Source organism: Rhinoderma darwinii, chromosome 6 (genome assembly GCF_050947455.1).
Source record: "Rhinoderma darwinii isolate aRhiDar2 chromosome 6, aRhiDar2.hap1, whole genome shotgun sequence".
Classification (NCBI taxonomy): domain Eukaryota; kingdom Metazoa; phylum Chordata; class Amphibia; order Anura; family Rhinodermatidae; genus Rhinoderma; species Rhinoderma darwinii.
In genome coordinates, this window is record NC_134692.1 from 7808536 (window position 1) to 7824752 (window position 16217).

Consider the following 16217-nt stretch of genomic DNA (forward strand, 5'->3'; position numbering starts at 1 on the left):
ATCACTATACAACATCACCAGATACAACACAACACAGTTATCACACAGTGAACACTATACAACATCACCAGATACAACACAACACAGTTATCACACAATAATCACTGTACACCATCACCAGATACAACACAACACAGTTATCACACAATAATCACTATACAACATCATCAGATACAATACAACACAGTTATCACACAATAATCACTATACAACATCACCAGATACAACACAGCACAGTTATAACACAAAAATCACTATACAACATCCTCAGATACAACACTACACAGGTATTACACAATAATCACTACACAACATCACCAGATACAATACAACACAGTTATCACACAGCGAACACTATACAACTTCACCAGATACAACACTACACAGTTATCACACAATAATCACTATACAACATCACCAGAAAAAAAAAACACAGTTATTACACAATAATCACTATACAACATCACCAGATACAACACAACACAGTTATCACACAATAATCACTATACAACATCACCAAATACAACATTACACAGTTATCACACAACAAACACTATACAACATCACCAGATACAACACAACACACTTATCACACAATAATCACTATACATCACCAGATACAACACAGTTATCACATAATATTCACTATACAACATCACCAGATACAATACAACACAGTTATCACACAATAATTACTATACAACATCACCAGATACAACAATACACAGTAATCACACCACAATCACTATACAGCATCACCAGATACAACACTACACAGTTATCACACAATAATCACTATACAACATCACCAGAAACAACACAACACATCTATCCCACAATAATTACTACACAACATCACTAGATACAACAATACACAAGCGCACAATAATCACTATACAACATCACCAGATACAACACAACACAGTTATCACACCACAATCACTATACAACATCACCAGATACAACACAACACAGTTATCACACAATAATCACTATACAACATCACCAGATACAACACAAAACAGTTATCACACAATAATCACTATACAACATCATCAGATACAATACAACACAGTTATCACACAATAATCACTATACAACATCACCAGATACAACACTACACAGTTATCACACAATAATCACTACACAACATCACCAGATACAACACAACACAGTTATCACACAATAATCACTATACAACATCACCAGATACGACACAACACAGTTATCACACAATAATCACTATACAACATCATCAGATACAATACAACACAGTTATCACACAACAATCACTATACAACATCACCAGAAAAAAACAACACATTTATTACACAAAAATCACTACACAACATCACCAGATACAACACAACACAGTTATCACACAATAATCACTATACAACATCACCAAATACAACATTACACAGTTATCACACAACAAACACTATACAACATCACCAGATACAACACAACACAGTTATCACATAATAATCACTATACAACATCACCAGATACAACAAAACACACTTATCACACAATAATCACTATACAACATCACCAGATACAACACAACACATCTGTCCCACAATAATTACTACACAACATCACCAGATACAACAATACACAAGCGCACAATAATCACTATACAACATCACCAGATACAACATTACACAGTTATCACACCACAATCACTATACAACATCACCAGATACACCACAACACAGTTATCTCACAATAATCACTATACAACATCCCCAGATACAACACAACACACTTATCACACAATAGTTACTATAGAACATCACCAGATACAACACAACACAACACACTCATCACACAACAATCACTATACAACATCACCAGATACAACACTACACAGGTATTACACAATAATCACTATACAACATCACCAGATACAACACACTTATCACAGAATAATCACTACACATCACCCGATACAACACAACACACTTATCACACAATAATTATTATAGAACATCACCAGATACAACACAACACGCTTATCACACAACAATCACTATACAACATCACCAGATACAACACAACACAGTTATCTCACAATAATCACTATACAACATCACCAGAAAAAAAAACCACAGTTATTACACAATAATCACTATACAACATCACCAGATACAACACAACACAGTTATCACACAATAATCACTATACAACATCACCAAATACAACATTACACAGTTATCACACAACAAACAGTATACAACATCACCAGATACACACTACACAGTTATCACACAATAATCACTATACAACATCACCAGATACACACTACACAGTTATCACACAATAATCACTATACAACATCACCAGATACAACACAACACAATTATCACACAATAATCACTATACAACATCACCAGATACAACACAACACACTTATCACACAATAATCACTATACAACATCACCAGATACAACACAACACAGTTATCACACAGTGAACACTATACAACATCACCAGATACAATACAACACAGTTATCACACAATAATCACTATACAACATCACAAGATACAACACAACGCAGTTATCACACAATAATCACTATACAACATCACCAGATACAATACAACACAGTTATCACACAATAATCACTATACAACATCACCAGATACACACTACACAGTTATCACACAATAATCACTATACAACATCACCAGATACAACACAACACAATTATCACACAATAATCACTATACAACATCACCAGATACAACACAACACACTTATCACACAATAATCACTATACAACATCACCAGATACAATACAACACAGTTATCACACAATAATCACTATACAACATCACAAGATACAACACAACGCAGTTATCACACAATAATCACTATACAACATCACCAGATACGACACAACACAGTTATCACACAATAATCACTACACATCACCAGATACAATACAACACAGTTATCACACAATAATCACTATACAACATCACCCGATACAACACAACACACTTATCACACAATAATCACTACACATCACCAGATACAATACAACACAGTTATCACACAATAATCACTATACAACATCACCAGATACAATACAACACAGTTATCACACAATAATCACTATACAACATCACCAGATACAACACAACACACTTATCACACAATAATCACTATACAACATCACCAGATACAATACAACACAGTTATCACACAATAATCACTATACAACATCACAAGATACAACACAACGCAGTTATCACACAATAATCACTATACAACATCACCAGATACGACACAACACAGTTATCACACAATAATCACTACACATCACCAGATACAATACAACACAGTTATCACACAATAATCACTATACAACATCACCCGATACAACACAACACACTTATCACACAATAATCACTACACATCACAAGATACAATACAACACAGTTATCACACAATAATCACTATACAACATCACCAGATACAATACAACACAGTTATCACACAATAATCACTATACAACATCACCAGATACAATCTCCTTTGTTTTTGCGCCTGGTAGACAATTTTATACTGTAATAAAAATAAGTTCCGGATTCATGAATGACCTTTAATGACTTTGTCCTCCAAAAGGAACGTTAAAAAGTCTTTTTGAAGAGAATTCTCATCTGTATCTTTTTCTCATGAAGATCATTTTCATCTACAGATGATGGAAATGTAATTACTGCCCAATGGGAGTCATTGTTTTGCATTTCATGTCTTTACAGCAGGTTCTGACATAGATTCGCTGAGCAGGTATCATGGAGGGCATGGGATGCCCGCGGTTATTATTATCACACAGATCTTATACATTAACTTCACCCACATGTCACTCACCGAGAGCGAATCTACAGAGCGTGAGTGACATCCAGAGACCGCTCATCACGACGTCCCGGCCGGCCCTACAAGTCTGACCTGCAGCGGGGGCAGGCATTAAAGGGGGAGACGTAGGTGGGATTGTCAGAGTGAATTTCAATCTTCATATGTTTCCTAGAATAAAAGAAGAACAAAATACTTATACATTTTAGACGTATCTCGTGGTCAATGTGGAAAAGCTAAATGCACCCTGAATGAGAAATCTGCCTGGTAGTTATACATCATCTGCCACTATATAGCTGTTTAATTAGACAGATTTGCCTTTCAGTGTCCTGGGAAAGTTGGGGTCTTCCCCTGAGGAAGAGAGTTGTACGCTCTGATTTATTAATAATATAATAACATGAATTCATATGGTTGACATAACAGGTTACTCTAAATTAGCACTATAGCTAGGCATTAAAGGGGTTGACCCATTAGAACACCCCCTGTCCATGTGCATATGGACATCATAGAGGGGGTCCCCTGATAAGACCCCCCTCCTGTATTAGCCAGAGCTGCTGTCAAGAGCATCTTCCATTCCGGAGGATTCATTTGAATGGGCGGCATGTAATACCTAATCTCTCCTGCAGTGGCCGCTGCAGGAAAAATTTGCAGCTGCCCACAGCTTGACCCAGCATTAACTGCAATCACCAGTGGTTTCAGCTGCCAGACGCATGGCGATCAGTTGATCGTCATTGGGTTCTGACTCAGAAAAGGGGTTGACCAAATTAGACTCCCTAAATGTCCCCTTTAAAAAATCCTTGCGTCATTGTTTTCATTCAACTTGTTGCAAATTCTATCATCCGTTCTGTAGTTGTATCTGTTTTAGCCTTCATGCACTCGACCATATCCGTAATTACGACCCATGATTAGGGGCACGGCCGGCCGCAGACAGCCAGACGTTTTTACGGGCCGTGCTACAAGAATAAAGTATAGGAGCACGGTCCATAAAATAAAAAAAATAGGACATGTCCTATTTTTTTCGGCAGGTTTCTACAGCATAGACAGCCTCCCGCAGACATATGGGAAGGTGTCCGTCAGCCATAGAAATGAATGGTCCGTAATTACAGGCGATTTTACGGTCGTGTGCATGGGGCCTTAATAAAGTTGAGTGACAGCCCATTGAAGTTGGCAAAATATGGAAAAGCTGGGTGACACCCGATCCGAACTCCTGAATATCTATATGTCTAGGTATAAAAAGATATCTCTAGCTGATACATTGTTTCATAAATAAACAAATCTGCCATTCAGGTCTCTGGGCGAGCTGAATGACCACTGTTTGAGGAGCTGCTTTACTACTTGCCACCCAACATTCCCGGGAAAGGATAGAACAAAGAAACTTTTCTCCAGCAGGAGCGGATGACTCAGAGACTCTTTTATTTTAAGTGTCTTTTTAGGTCAATATGTAACAGAAATAGTCGGTGCAGATTTTTCCCTGTGAATTTTTTACGGTACATCATGAAATCCTTGTATCCACTTTACTGACTCGCAGAAGATTGAAGCCGCACTTGCTGCCGGCCGGCATTTTATTGTGTGCGGTTAGTGAGGATCCAAGTGTTTATATAATTCTGCTCTTGAATATATCGGAGTGTCACAAAGCAAAATCTTGCAGCAAAGCAAAGCTCCCGGCGTCACTTGTTTTATCGATCCCTCAAGGTCGACTTGTAGTTGTGTTCGGTTCTTTCTCTGGATCATTTATTGTAGATTCAGCGCTGACAGAGGAGGAAAATTGTTACTGGACGACCCGAGTATTTGTCTGTCCACCCTAGAATTCTATCTGCTCGGTGATATATGGACCTTGTGCCGTCTCATCGTGTCCTGAATTCCATTACCCGATATAGGAAGAATCTATAGTCACTGTATGAGATGAGATACAAGCAAGAGGGTATATAAAAGCTGCTAATGTGGTGCTGATACCCAGAGGACGGCCGGCAATGGGTCAGCAAAGTAAATGCCCCCTGGTCAACAAGCACTGAGAGGGTGGTCAGCCATGGCAAGGAGCTTGTCATAACCATGGCTGCCCAAGGTTCAAACCCATGTTTTCTACAATTGGGTCAGGACCTTGCTATGCCAACCATTTGTGACCACATTGGTTCCATTGACTTCTAGGCACACAGAAATCATAGAGCCCCATAACTAAACTCAGAATTGACTCCACTCTCTACTGAGAGCTCCACCTTTATTAAAGATACTTCCCACCATTCCAGTCTAAGCTCAATATTCTGCACTTTTTATTTCCGTGATATATCTGTATAGGGGAGCTCTATTTTTATAGATAAATTAGAATTCTTGATTCCTGCGGCCGCCACTAGGGGGAGCTCACTACACATGAATGTATACAGCTAGTGATAAACTCAACGAAAGCTATATAAGTCTGTATGCAGTGAGCTCCTCCTAGTGGCGGTACTCAGTAGCTACATAGACAGTGACACAACAAGCAATGAAAGCCGCTCATTGCCAGAGCCCCCCACATTGGGCCCCATAGCACCCACGTGCTCTGCCTTTATGGTAGATATGCCCTGATTCTAGGGAAAATGTAGGCAAAAACTTATGATGTGAAGGTTGCTCGACAGCACCTTCCCCCATGGACGTACTCTAACCTGTCATGCAATTTGCTGTAATAGTCACCGCAGGCTTAGCTTTGCATTAGGTTTGATGGTGCCATGTGCAGTGCCTTTTATTGGAGGCCCCTCTTATGATGTACCATAAAGTGCCCAAATAATAATAATAATACAGTGCACAAATAACATTGCCCAATCATTAAACTAGGGAATGTATCCGTATTCTGCGCAGCTGCATTTTCTTAGGACTGGGCACCACGTGTCGGATCAGGAGTGCAAACTCTGGGTGCCCATGCCATCAGGGCCAGTTTTACCCTTTAAAGTAATGCACAATGTGTGACCCTCCATATTGCACACCTCTAAGGCCCACCCTGGCTTGAAGCTACTGGGCCCCAATGTAAAATCTGTAGCCAGATCCACAACTGCCCTGTGTCATTTATAATACTGGTATCTTCTTAGGTGGCAGAGGGGCGTTTGGGTCTCCTCGTCTACTAGCGCCTGGGAACCCCTGCACCTTCTATTGCTACGCTCTTAGGACACGACCATATTTTTGAGGATAAATTGTGGACCCATTCCTTTCTATGGCCCCATGCGGACCTCAAAAACTCAGAACAAGTCATTTTACGGCCTGCAATTGTGGATTCATCAATACTGGAGAATTGTTGTGGATCCGTGAGTCATCCGGACGCACCACAAGGGTTTTTTGTGGTCCTATGGACTACTACGAGCCCGTGGATTTGCAGCCTGCAAATGCAATACAGTCTTGTGCGTGAGGCCTTATAGTCACCTTTAATGACCCCTTTATATTACGGTAATTATAATGAACAATATAAAATCTCTGCTCGGCGTGGAGTTTACCCTCCCTCAAAATCGATAATATTACAGGTCAATTTTTTGCAACAACACAAGGTTTCTGAACATGACGTATCACCGTCCTTCTCCGCCTTTGGGGTCAGATATGGTCGGCCTCTTCTATACTTCACTTCCACCAGGGGATATCTGTATTCGCAAGCTTCGATGTTATGTTTGTTTACAACCATTTACGGCCTTTTTCCAGCAGAGTTAACAAGTCAAATGTTCCCGAGTCTTGTGCTGTAATTAGTGACATTGCAGCAGCGCCGCTCCCTCCCCCCATCTCATTCCTGCATTCTGATATCTAATGGATCCACAGACCAGTGTTTGTGCTGAAGATAAAAGCCAGGGTCACCTGTCCCGGGAACCAGAGGCCACAACTGGAAGTTCTCTCAAACAGAAAACTTTCTATATCGCACTGTTTAATAGACTTTGTGCAGGCAGAAGAGAAGAACGGACTGCCCTCTGCGCCTAACACTTCCAAAGAGTAGCTGCACGGGCCGCACGCAATGACATAGAGAAGTAAAGCTCCATCTAGACCGGAGAGACGGGTTTATTATCAGACCAATGTGGGGACTGAAATACAAAGGATTGGAATGATGAAGAAGAAAACCAAAACAGTTCACATTCTGAATACTTAAAAAAGGACTCCGGCTATTCCCCCATTTAGATAGTCCGGTGTATTGGTTTCACGGGTAGCTGCTCCCTTCAGGGCCACCTGTGGGTAACGTGTTCTCCATTCTGAATCCTACAGCGTCTGCTATAGGGACCGGAAGTCAGTCTCAAGTGCAAGTCTATATGGCCTTATTCAGACGGCCGTGCATGGTATGGGACAAAAGAGGCAGGAAAAACAAATGAAAATTGGAGGAGCATAAACCAGTATGGCAGGTGCAAAGCTTCAAAAGAAGTGACCTCTCCTTGTGTGACAGAATATCAAAAAATGATCAAAGAAGAAGCAGCACTCAAAAATAAAGTGAATTCATTCACCAAACATCCACTGCAACGTTTCACCTTCTCCAGGAAGGAATTCTCAAGCAAATTGTGATAGGAACAATCAGATATATATAGCATGGAGCGTGGCTCAATCAGTGTTACAAGTATATTATCAATGATACAAAAAGATACAGAAAAATGCAAAGTGTACAATGATGTGTATAAATACTCCGCAATCGTGCTGAAGGTCTAATCAAGACTTATCATATTATAAAGATTATAAATTCCATAAGACAAAGTGATCTTTAAAGGGTAACTAAACGTTCAACAAACTTCCGACATGTCATAGAAGTTTTGATTGGTGGGGTCCGAGCACTGAGACCCCCACTAATCGCTAAAACGAATCGTCGATAGCGCTCGGGTGAGCACTGAGCCGCTTAGTTTCTATTCGTTAGGTAGCTACCGTCTTAGCATTGGGTAGTTTCTTGAGGGGCACAAAGTGGCACATCTTACTGAAGCGGTCTACTACAACCCACACCACCGACTTGCCTTGAGATGGAGGCAGATCGGTGATAAAATCCATGGAGATATGGGTCCAAGGTCTCTGGGGAATGGGCAAAGAACATAGTAAGCCCGCTGGTCGGGACCTGGGAGTCTTGGACCTAGCACAAATTTCACAAGCGGCGACGTAGGCCTTAACGTCTTTAAGCAACCCAGGACACCAATAGTTTCTGGCAATGAGATGCTTGGTACCCAGGATGCCTGGATGGCCAGATAGTGCAGAGTCATGACTTTCCCTAAGTACCCTTAGCCGGAGTTGCAGGGGTACAAACAGCTTGTTCTCAGGAAGGTTCCCGGGAGCTGAACCTTGATCAGCAGCAATTTCGGAGACTAAGTCAGAATCAACAGAGGAAATGATTATACCTGGAGGAAAAACACATACAGGATCTTCCTCCAAAGGAGGACTGGCCATGAAGCTACGCGACAGTGCATCAGCCTTAATATTTTTAGACCCAGCCCTAGAGGTGACCAAAAAGTTGAATCTAGTAAAAAATAACGCCCATCGAGCTTGTCTCGGGTTTAGCCTCCGGGCAGATTCTAAGAAAACCAGATTCTTGTGGTCGGTAAGGACCGTTACCTGGTGCCTAGCCCCCTCCAGGAAGTGGCGCCACTCTTCAAATGCCCATTTAATGGCTAAGAGTTCGCGGTTGCCAATATCATAGTTACTCTCAGTGGGCGAGAACTTCCTGGAGAAGTAGGCACAGGGACGGAGATGGGTGAGGGACCTGGTACCCTGGGACAAGACAGCACCCACTCCCACCTCGGAGGCGTCAATGGCTCCATTTGGTTAGGCTGAACCAGCACAGGGGCCGAGATAAAGCACTTCTTAAGGACCTCAAAAGCCTGGACCGCCTCTGGAGGCCAGTGGAGGAGGTCAGCACCTTTGCGAGTGAGGTCCGTAAGAGGCTTAGCGATGACCGAGAAGTTAGCAATAAATCTCCTGTAATAATTAGCAAACCGCAGGAAGCACTGTAACGCCTTCAGGGAGGCAGGTTGGACCCATTCCGCCACAGCCTGGACCTTGGCAGGGTCCATGCGGATTCCTGAGGAGTGAGGATTTGACCCAAAAATGGTATCTCCTGCACCCCAAACACACATTTTTCGGTTTTAGCAAACAGTTTGTTTTCCCGAAGGGCCTGGAGCACCTTCCTTACATGCTCAATGTGGGAGGACAAGTCATTGGAAAACACAAGTATGTCATCAAGGTACACTACAAGAAATACCCCCAGGTAGTCTCTTAAAACCTCATTTATGAAATTCTGGAAGACCGCAGGAGCATTACACAACCCAAAGGGCATGACGAGGTATTCGAAATGACCTTCGGGCGTGTTAAACGCAGTCTTCCACTCATCCCCCTCTTTGATGCGGATAAGGTTATGAGCCCCCCAAAGATCAAACTTAGAGAACCATTGGGGCCCCTGAACCTGATTGAAGAGATCAAGAATCAAAGGAAGGGGGATACTGGTTCCTTACAGTGACCTTATTCAAGTTTCGGTAGTCAATGCACGGCCTAAGACCACCATCCTTCTTCTCTACGAAGAAGAAGCCAGCACCTACCGGAGAAGTAGAGAGGCGAATGTAACCCTTGGGCAGACTTTCCTGGATATATTCTCTCATGGCTTCACGTTCGGGACAAGAGAGATTAAATATCCTACCCTTAGGGAGCTTAGCTCCTGGTACCAATTCAATAGCGCAATCGTATTCTCTATGAGGAGGTAACACTTCGGAGGCCTTTTTAGAATAAACATCAGCGAAGTCCTGAACAAACTCAGGTAGCGTGTTCACCTCCTCAGGGAGAGAGATAAAATTAACAGAAATACATGACGTCATGCATTCATTACCCCATTTGGTAAGATCCCCAGAATTCCAGTTAAACGTGGGATTATGCATCTGCAACCAGGGAAGGCCTAAAACCAAATCAGACGATAATCCCTGCATCACCAGTACAGAGCACTGCTCCAAATGGATGGAGCCAACAAGGAGTTCAAAAACAGGGGTATGCTGTGTAAAATAACCATTAGCAAGAGGAGTGGAGTCGATACCCACTACCGGGACAGGTTTAGGCAAGTCAATCAATGGCATAGCTAGAGACATAGCAAATTCCACAGACATAATATTAGCAGAAGACCCTGAATTCACGAAGGCACTGCCGGTAGCAGACCTACCACCAAAAGAGACCTGAAAGGGAAGCAAGATCTTATTATGTTTCATATATACGGGAAATATCTGTGCGCCCAAATGACCTCCCCGATGGTCACTTAGGCGCGGAAGTTCTTCCGGCTGCTTATTCTTATGCCAGTTGTTCACTTGATGCTTGTCATCCCCACAGTAGAAGCAGAGACCATTCTTCCTGCGGAACTCTCTACGTTGTTGGGGAGAGACGGAGGCCCCGAGTTGCATAGGTTCATCCGAGTTTTCCATGGAAGAACGAAGCAACGGAACCTCGGGAGGCATCATGGGGGAGTCAGAGGGGAAAACACAAAAATGTTCCAGTCGTCGTTCCCTGAGACGTCGGTCAAGACGTACTGCTAAAGCCATAACCTGATCTAGGGAGTCAGAAGAGGGATAGCTAACTAACAGGTCTTTCAGGGCGTTCGACAGACCGAATCTAAACTGGCACCTCAAGGCAGGGTCATTCCACCGAGAAGCTACACACCACTTCCTAAAGTCAGAACAGTACTCCTCAACGGGTCTCTTACCCTGACGTAAGGTTACCAGCTGACTCTCGGCAAAGGCAGTCTTGTCAGTCTCGTCAAAGAGCGGAAAAAATAAGATCAACAGAGGAAAGTTCAGGGGCGTCAGGAGCCAAGGAGAAGGCCCATTCTTGGGGCCCGTCCTGGAGCCGGGACATAATTATACCCACTCGCTGGCTCTCAGAACCTGAGGAATGGGGCTTTAAACGGAAATAGAGCCTACAGCTCTCCCGAAAGGAGAAAAAAGTCTTCCGGTCCCCTGAGAACCGGTCAGGCAACTTGAGGTGGGGTTCAAGAGGTGAGGTGGGGGGCACTACCAGGGTAGCATCATGCTGGTTGCCCTTCTGAGCCAGGGCTTGGACCTGTAGGGAGAGGCCCTGCATTTGCTGAGCCAGGGTCTCAAGGGGGTCCATAGTTGTGTCAGGGACCAGGGTAGAATAGGTATATGGGCCTGTGATTATGTAATGAAGGGGTAGGGAGACAGACAGGTGAGCCCTAATCTACCCGCCACTCAGTCCCTGCCTACTTGCAACGGCCCGTCCTAGGCGACGGCGTACAACTGGGCGACGGTCCCTGCGCTCAATAAATGCACGACAGACAAACAGACAAGGGTACACAGAAGCTAAGGGAAATGGGGCAGTTGCCCACGGCAACACAGTGAGCAACAAGAGTAGTGAATGAGCCGAGTCAAACCAGGAGTGTATGAGGTATAAATCGCAGAGCAGGAGCGTAGTCAGTAAAGCCAGGGTAAAAAATGAAGCAAGGTCAATAATCATAGCAGGAGCAGCAGAGCCAGGAAACAGGAAAGAATCACAGGCAAAGGAGGAGCAGGAAATGCAGGTATAAATAGACAGAGGGCGGAAGCTAGCTCCGTCTGGCCAGGCTGTGATAGGCTCTCCCACTCCTCAGCCTCCCAGCCTGACTGGTAGAAGATCGTGTCACTCTCTCAGACTTAGGAGCAGGTGCAGACTGATTACGCACGGGCGTCGACACAGAAGCTGTGTCTGGCAGATCCTTTACAGGATCAGTACAGGATAAGTAATGTTATGTATGTACACAGTGACTCCACCAGCAGAATAGTGAGTACAGCTCTGGAGTATAATACAGGATCAGTACAGGATAAGTAATGTATGTACACAGTGATTCTACCAGCAGAATAGTGAGTGCAGCTCTGGAGTATAGTGCAGAATATAACTCAGGATCAGTACAGGATAAGTAATGTAATGTATGTACATAGTGACTCCACCAGCAGAATAGTGAGTGCAGCTCTGGAGTATAATACAGGCTGTAATTCAGGATCAGTACAGGATAAGTAATGTAATGTATGGACACAGTGACTCCACCAGCAGAATAGTGAGTGCAGCTCTGGAGTATAATACAGGATGTAACTCAGGATCAGTACAGGATAAGTGATGTAATGTATGTACACAGTGTCTCCACCAGCAGAATAGTGAGTGCAGCTCTGGAGTATAATACAGGATGTAACTCAGGATCAGTACAGGATAAGTAATGTATGTACACAGTGACTCCACCAGCAGAATAGTGAGTACAGCTCTGGAGTATAATACAGGATGTAACTCAGGATCCGTACAGGATAAGTAATGTAATGTATGTACACAGTGACTCCACCAGCAGAATAGTGAGTGCAGCTCTGGAGTATAATACAGGATGTAACTCAGGATCAGTACGGGATAAGTAATGTAATGTATATACACAGTGACTGCTCCAGCAGAATAGTGAGTGCAGCTCTGGAGTATAATACAAGCAGTATTGTGTCATTGTTAGTTTATAACATATTTATGATTTTGTCCCTGGCTATCAGGACAGTACGGGGAGTAGAGTGAACCCACAATGCATTGCAGCACAGCATGCTCTTCACAAACATTGAAACAGCAGGGGACAGTAGCGAAATATAAAGCTCTGGATGTGACTGGAGTATTTCAGATCATACAACGTAAGATCTGTGCAAGATAAATAAGGCAAAATATTGCTAGAATTTCTCTTTAAGATTTCAGAATCTGATATATCAATAAATTAATTTACTGAACGCTATGAAAGCAAAAGACGTCTTTAATGGTAACGGACTGGGGAATGAGCAGCCTGGCGACAGAACTGATAAGAATTATGAAGACTTGTGGTCAGCCCCGTCTGCTCCGTATTTCAGACCTCGCTGCTTGTGTTGTGTTCTTCGCAGCCTGTTCTTGCTCTGTTAACTGTTCTCTGATTTGATTCCCTGGATGACAAATTAAATGAACCATTTAATTAACGAGTCAGCACGCTTGATGAGTTTGAGAAAACTTTCTTTTATTAGTGATGAGAGTGCAATTAAGGACATGTTGCACCGGCTAACGACTTCAATACAAACAAATTGCATGTAATTAACTCGATTTATTTTCCCACTCGCAGGGGAACCCGCAGCACATTGAACACTCACTTCGTTTTTGGACCCCTGGCACCTGCCGGAAAACTGATAAAGTTGCACCTTCTCCATGATGTAGAAGCAGTCGCCATGACTTTCTGTGAACTGTCCCTGTGGAAGTCATGAGAGCAATGGAAGCACTTCAAGGGGAACATAATGTTCACATTCCCTGACAGCAAGCAGGGATCTTAAAAAAATTTGCAGATTTGCAGCAAAATTCATGGTAGAAAGATTCCTATCCTATCCAGATACAGTGTTATATATGCAAGGGAAGAGCTACGCTGGACAGGTATTACAGCTTCAAGAAAAAGAGGTTATTCATTGTATAATAAAAAGATGTACAATTTATTATTATATCTCTCTATCAATTCCTCATGGTTTTCAAGATCTCTGCTTGTTGTCATTTAATAGGAATCAAGGGAAAGAATCCCACAAAACCACAGTGATTCCTCTATTAGTGCCATACGCCACAGTGCCCCCCTATTAGTGACATAATAATACTCAGTGGCGGATTAAGAAGACCATGGGCCCTGGGCTGTTACCCAAACTTGGGCCCCCCTTCTCCACCACCACCCTGCCGCGCCGTAACTATTGCTAACACTACCTAAACACTAGTACACAAAGTAGGCACATTATGCACAAAGTACACACAGTACGCACATTATGCACAAAGTACGCACATTATGCACAAAGTACGCACATTATGCACAAAGTACACACAGTACACAAAGTAGGCACATTATGCACAAAGTACGCACATTATGCACAAAGTACGCACAGTACACAAAGTACCACATTATGCACAAAGTACACAAAGTAGGCACATTATGCACAAAGTACGCACAGTACACAAAGTACCACATTATGCACAAAGTACGCAAATTATGCACAAAGTACGCACATTATGCACAAAGTACACAAAGTACGCACATTATGCACAAAGTACGCACATTATGCACAAAGTACGCACAAAGTAGGCACATTATGCACAAAGTACGCCCAGTACACAAAGTACACACATTATGCACAAAGTACACAAAGTAGGCACATTATACACAAAGTATGCATAGTACACAAAGTACACACGAGTATGCACATTATACACTAAGTAGGCACATTATACACGAGTATGCACATTATACACAAAGTACACCTTGTAAACACATGAATATGGACATTAAACATACATGAATATGGACATTAAACATACATGAATATGGACATTAAACATACATGAATATGGACATTAAACATACATGAATATGGACATTAAACATACATTAATATGGATATTAAACACACATGCACTTACCTTTTATGTCTTCACTGCAGCTCTTCTCCTGCTCACAGCACGACACAGAGCCCGCCGACAGTCTCCCCTCCCCCATGTCCCGACAGCTAGCAGCAGAGATGTTTAGAGCAGGGAAGGGGGGCTGGAGGGGGAGCTTCTAAAGCAGCACAGACCACGGCTGCTAAGTAGAAGCAAAGCTCCCCTCGCCTGACAGGTGCGGTCCTGGCACCGGGGCTCCCTCCGGTGCTAGCGACGCCACTGGGCATGAGGGGGTTCGGGCGGTCATAGGCTCCTTGGGCCCCCTGGCAGTCTTGGGCCCCGGGCGACCGCCCGAAACGCCCTAATGATAATCCGCCACTGATAATACTCACCGCTCCCTGTTTCCGTACTGTTCTTCTGACTAAAGTGGGGGCGCTGGAAGATGTACATGAGTGCAGCGTCGTGGCGGCTTATATGCATCGTCCATGCCCTGCACTTATCAGTATAGGGAAGGGAGAACGGAGCTGCCGTCAAATTACAGCAGTCTGTCCTCTGCACTACAAAGATGTAACTCTTTGTCTGTATATAGGTACTCGGATAATCGTGTCTCCATCACAATGGTTGCGAGACGCACTGACCGCAACATGCAGAGGTCTAGGCGTCATTTTTACCATCATCCCCAGGCGGGGAGCACTGTGCGAGTATATCACTCCTTTCTGAAGGATTTATTCACACGGTGCATTTTGCTCCGGAAAACCTCACTGCAAAAACGAAGAGTATTTGTACAGCGATTTGCCGTGGTTTCGCAATTAACACCAAAACCGCGATTTTCAGATGCACGGCAAAAAAAGGCACCGTGTGAATACACAGCCCAAAACCGGGATTGTCCTAAAGACGGAGGGGAACTTTTCTCTTACAATCTCTAGTGAAATCTCTTCTTAATATCTTACTATGTGACCAAATTCTTCATCTTAGCAGATCCACTGCTACAATATGTTCAGTTTGTATGTCAGGGGTTGTGCTGTTTTA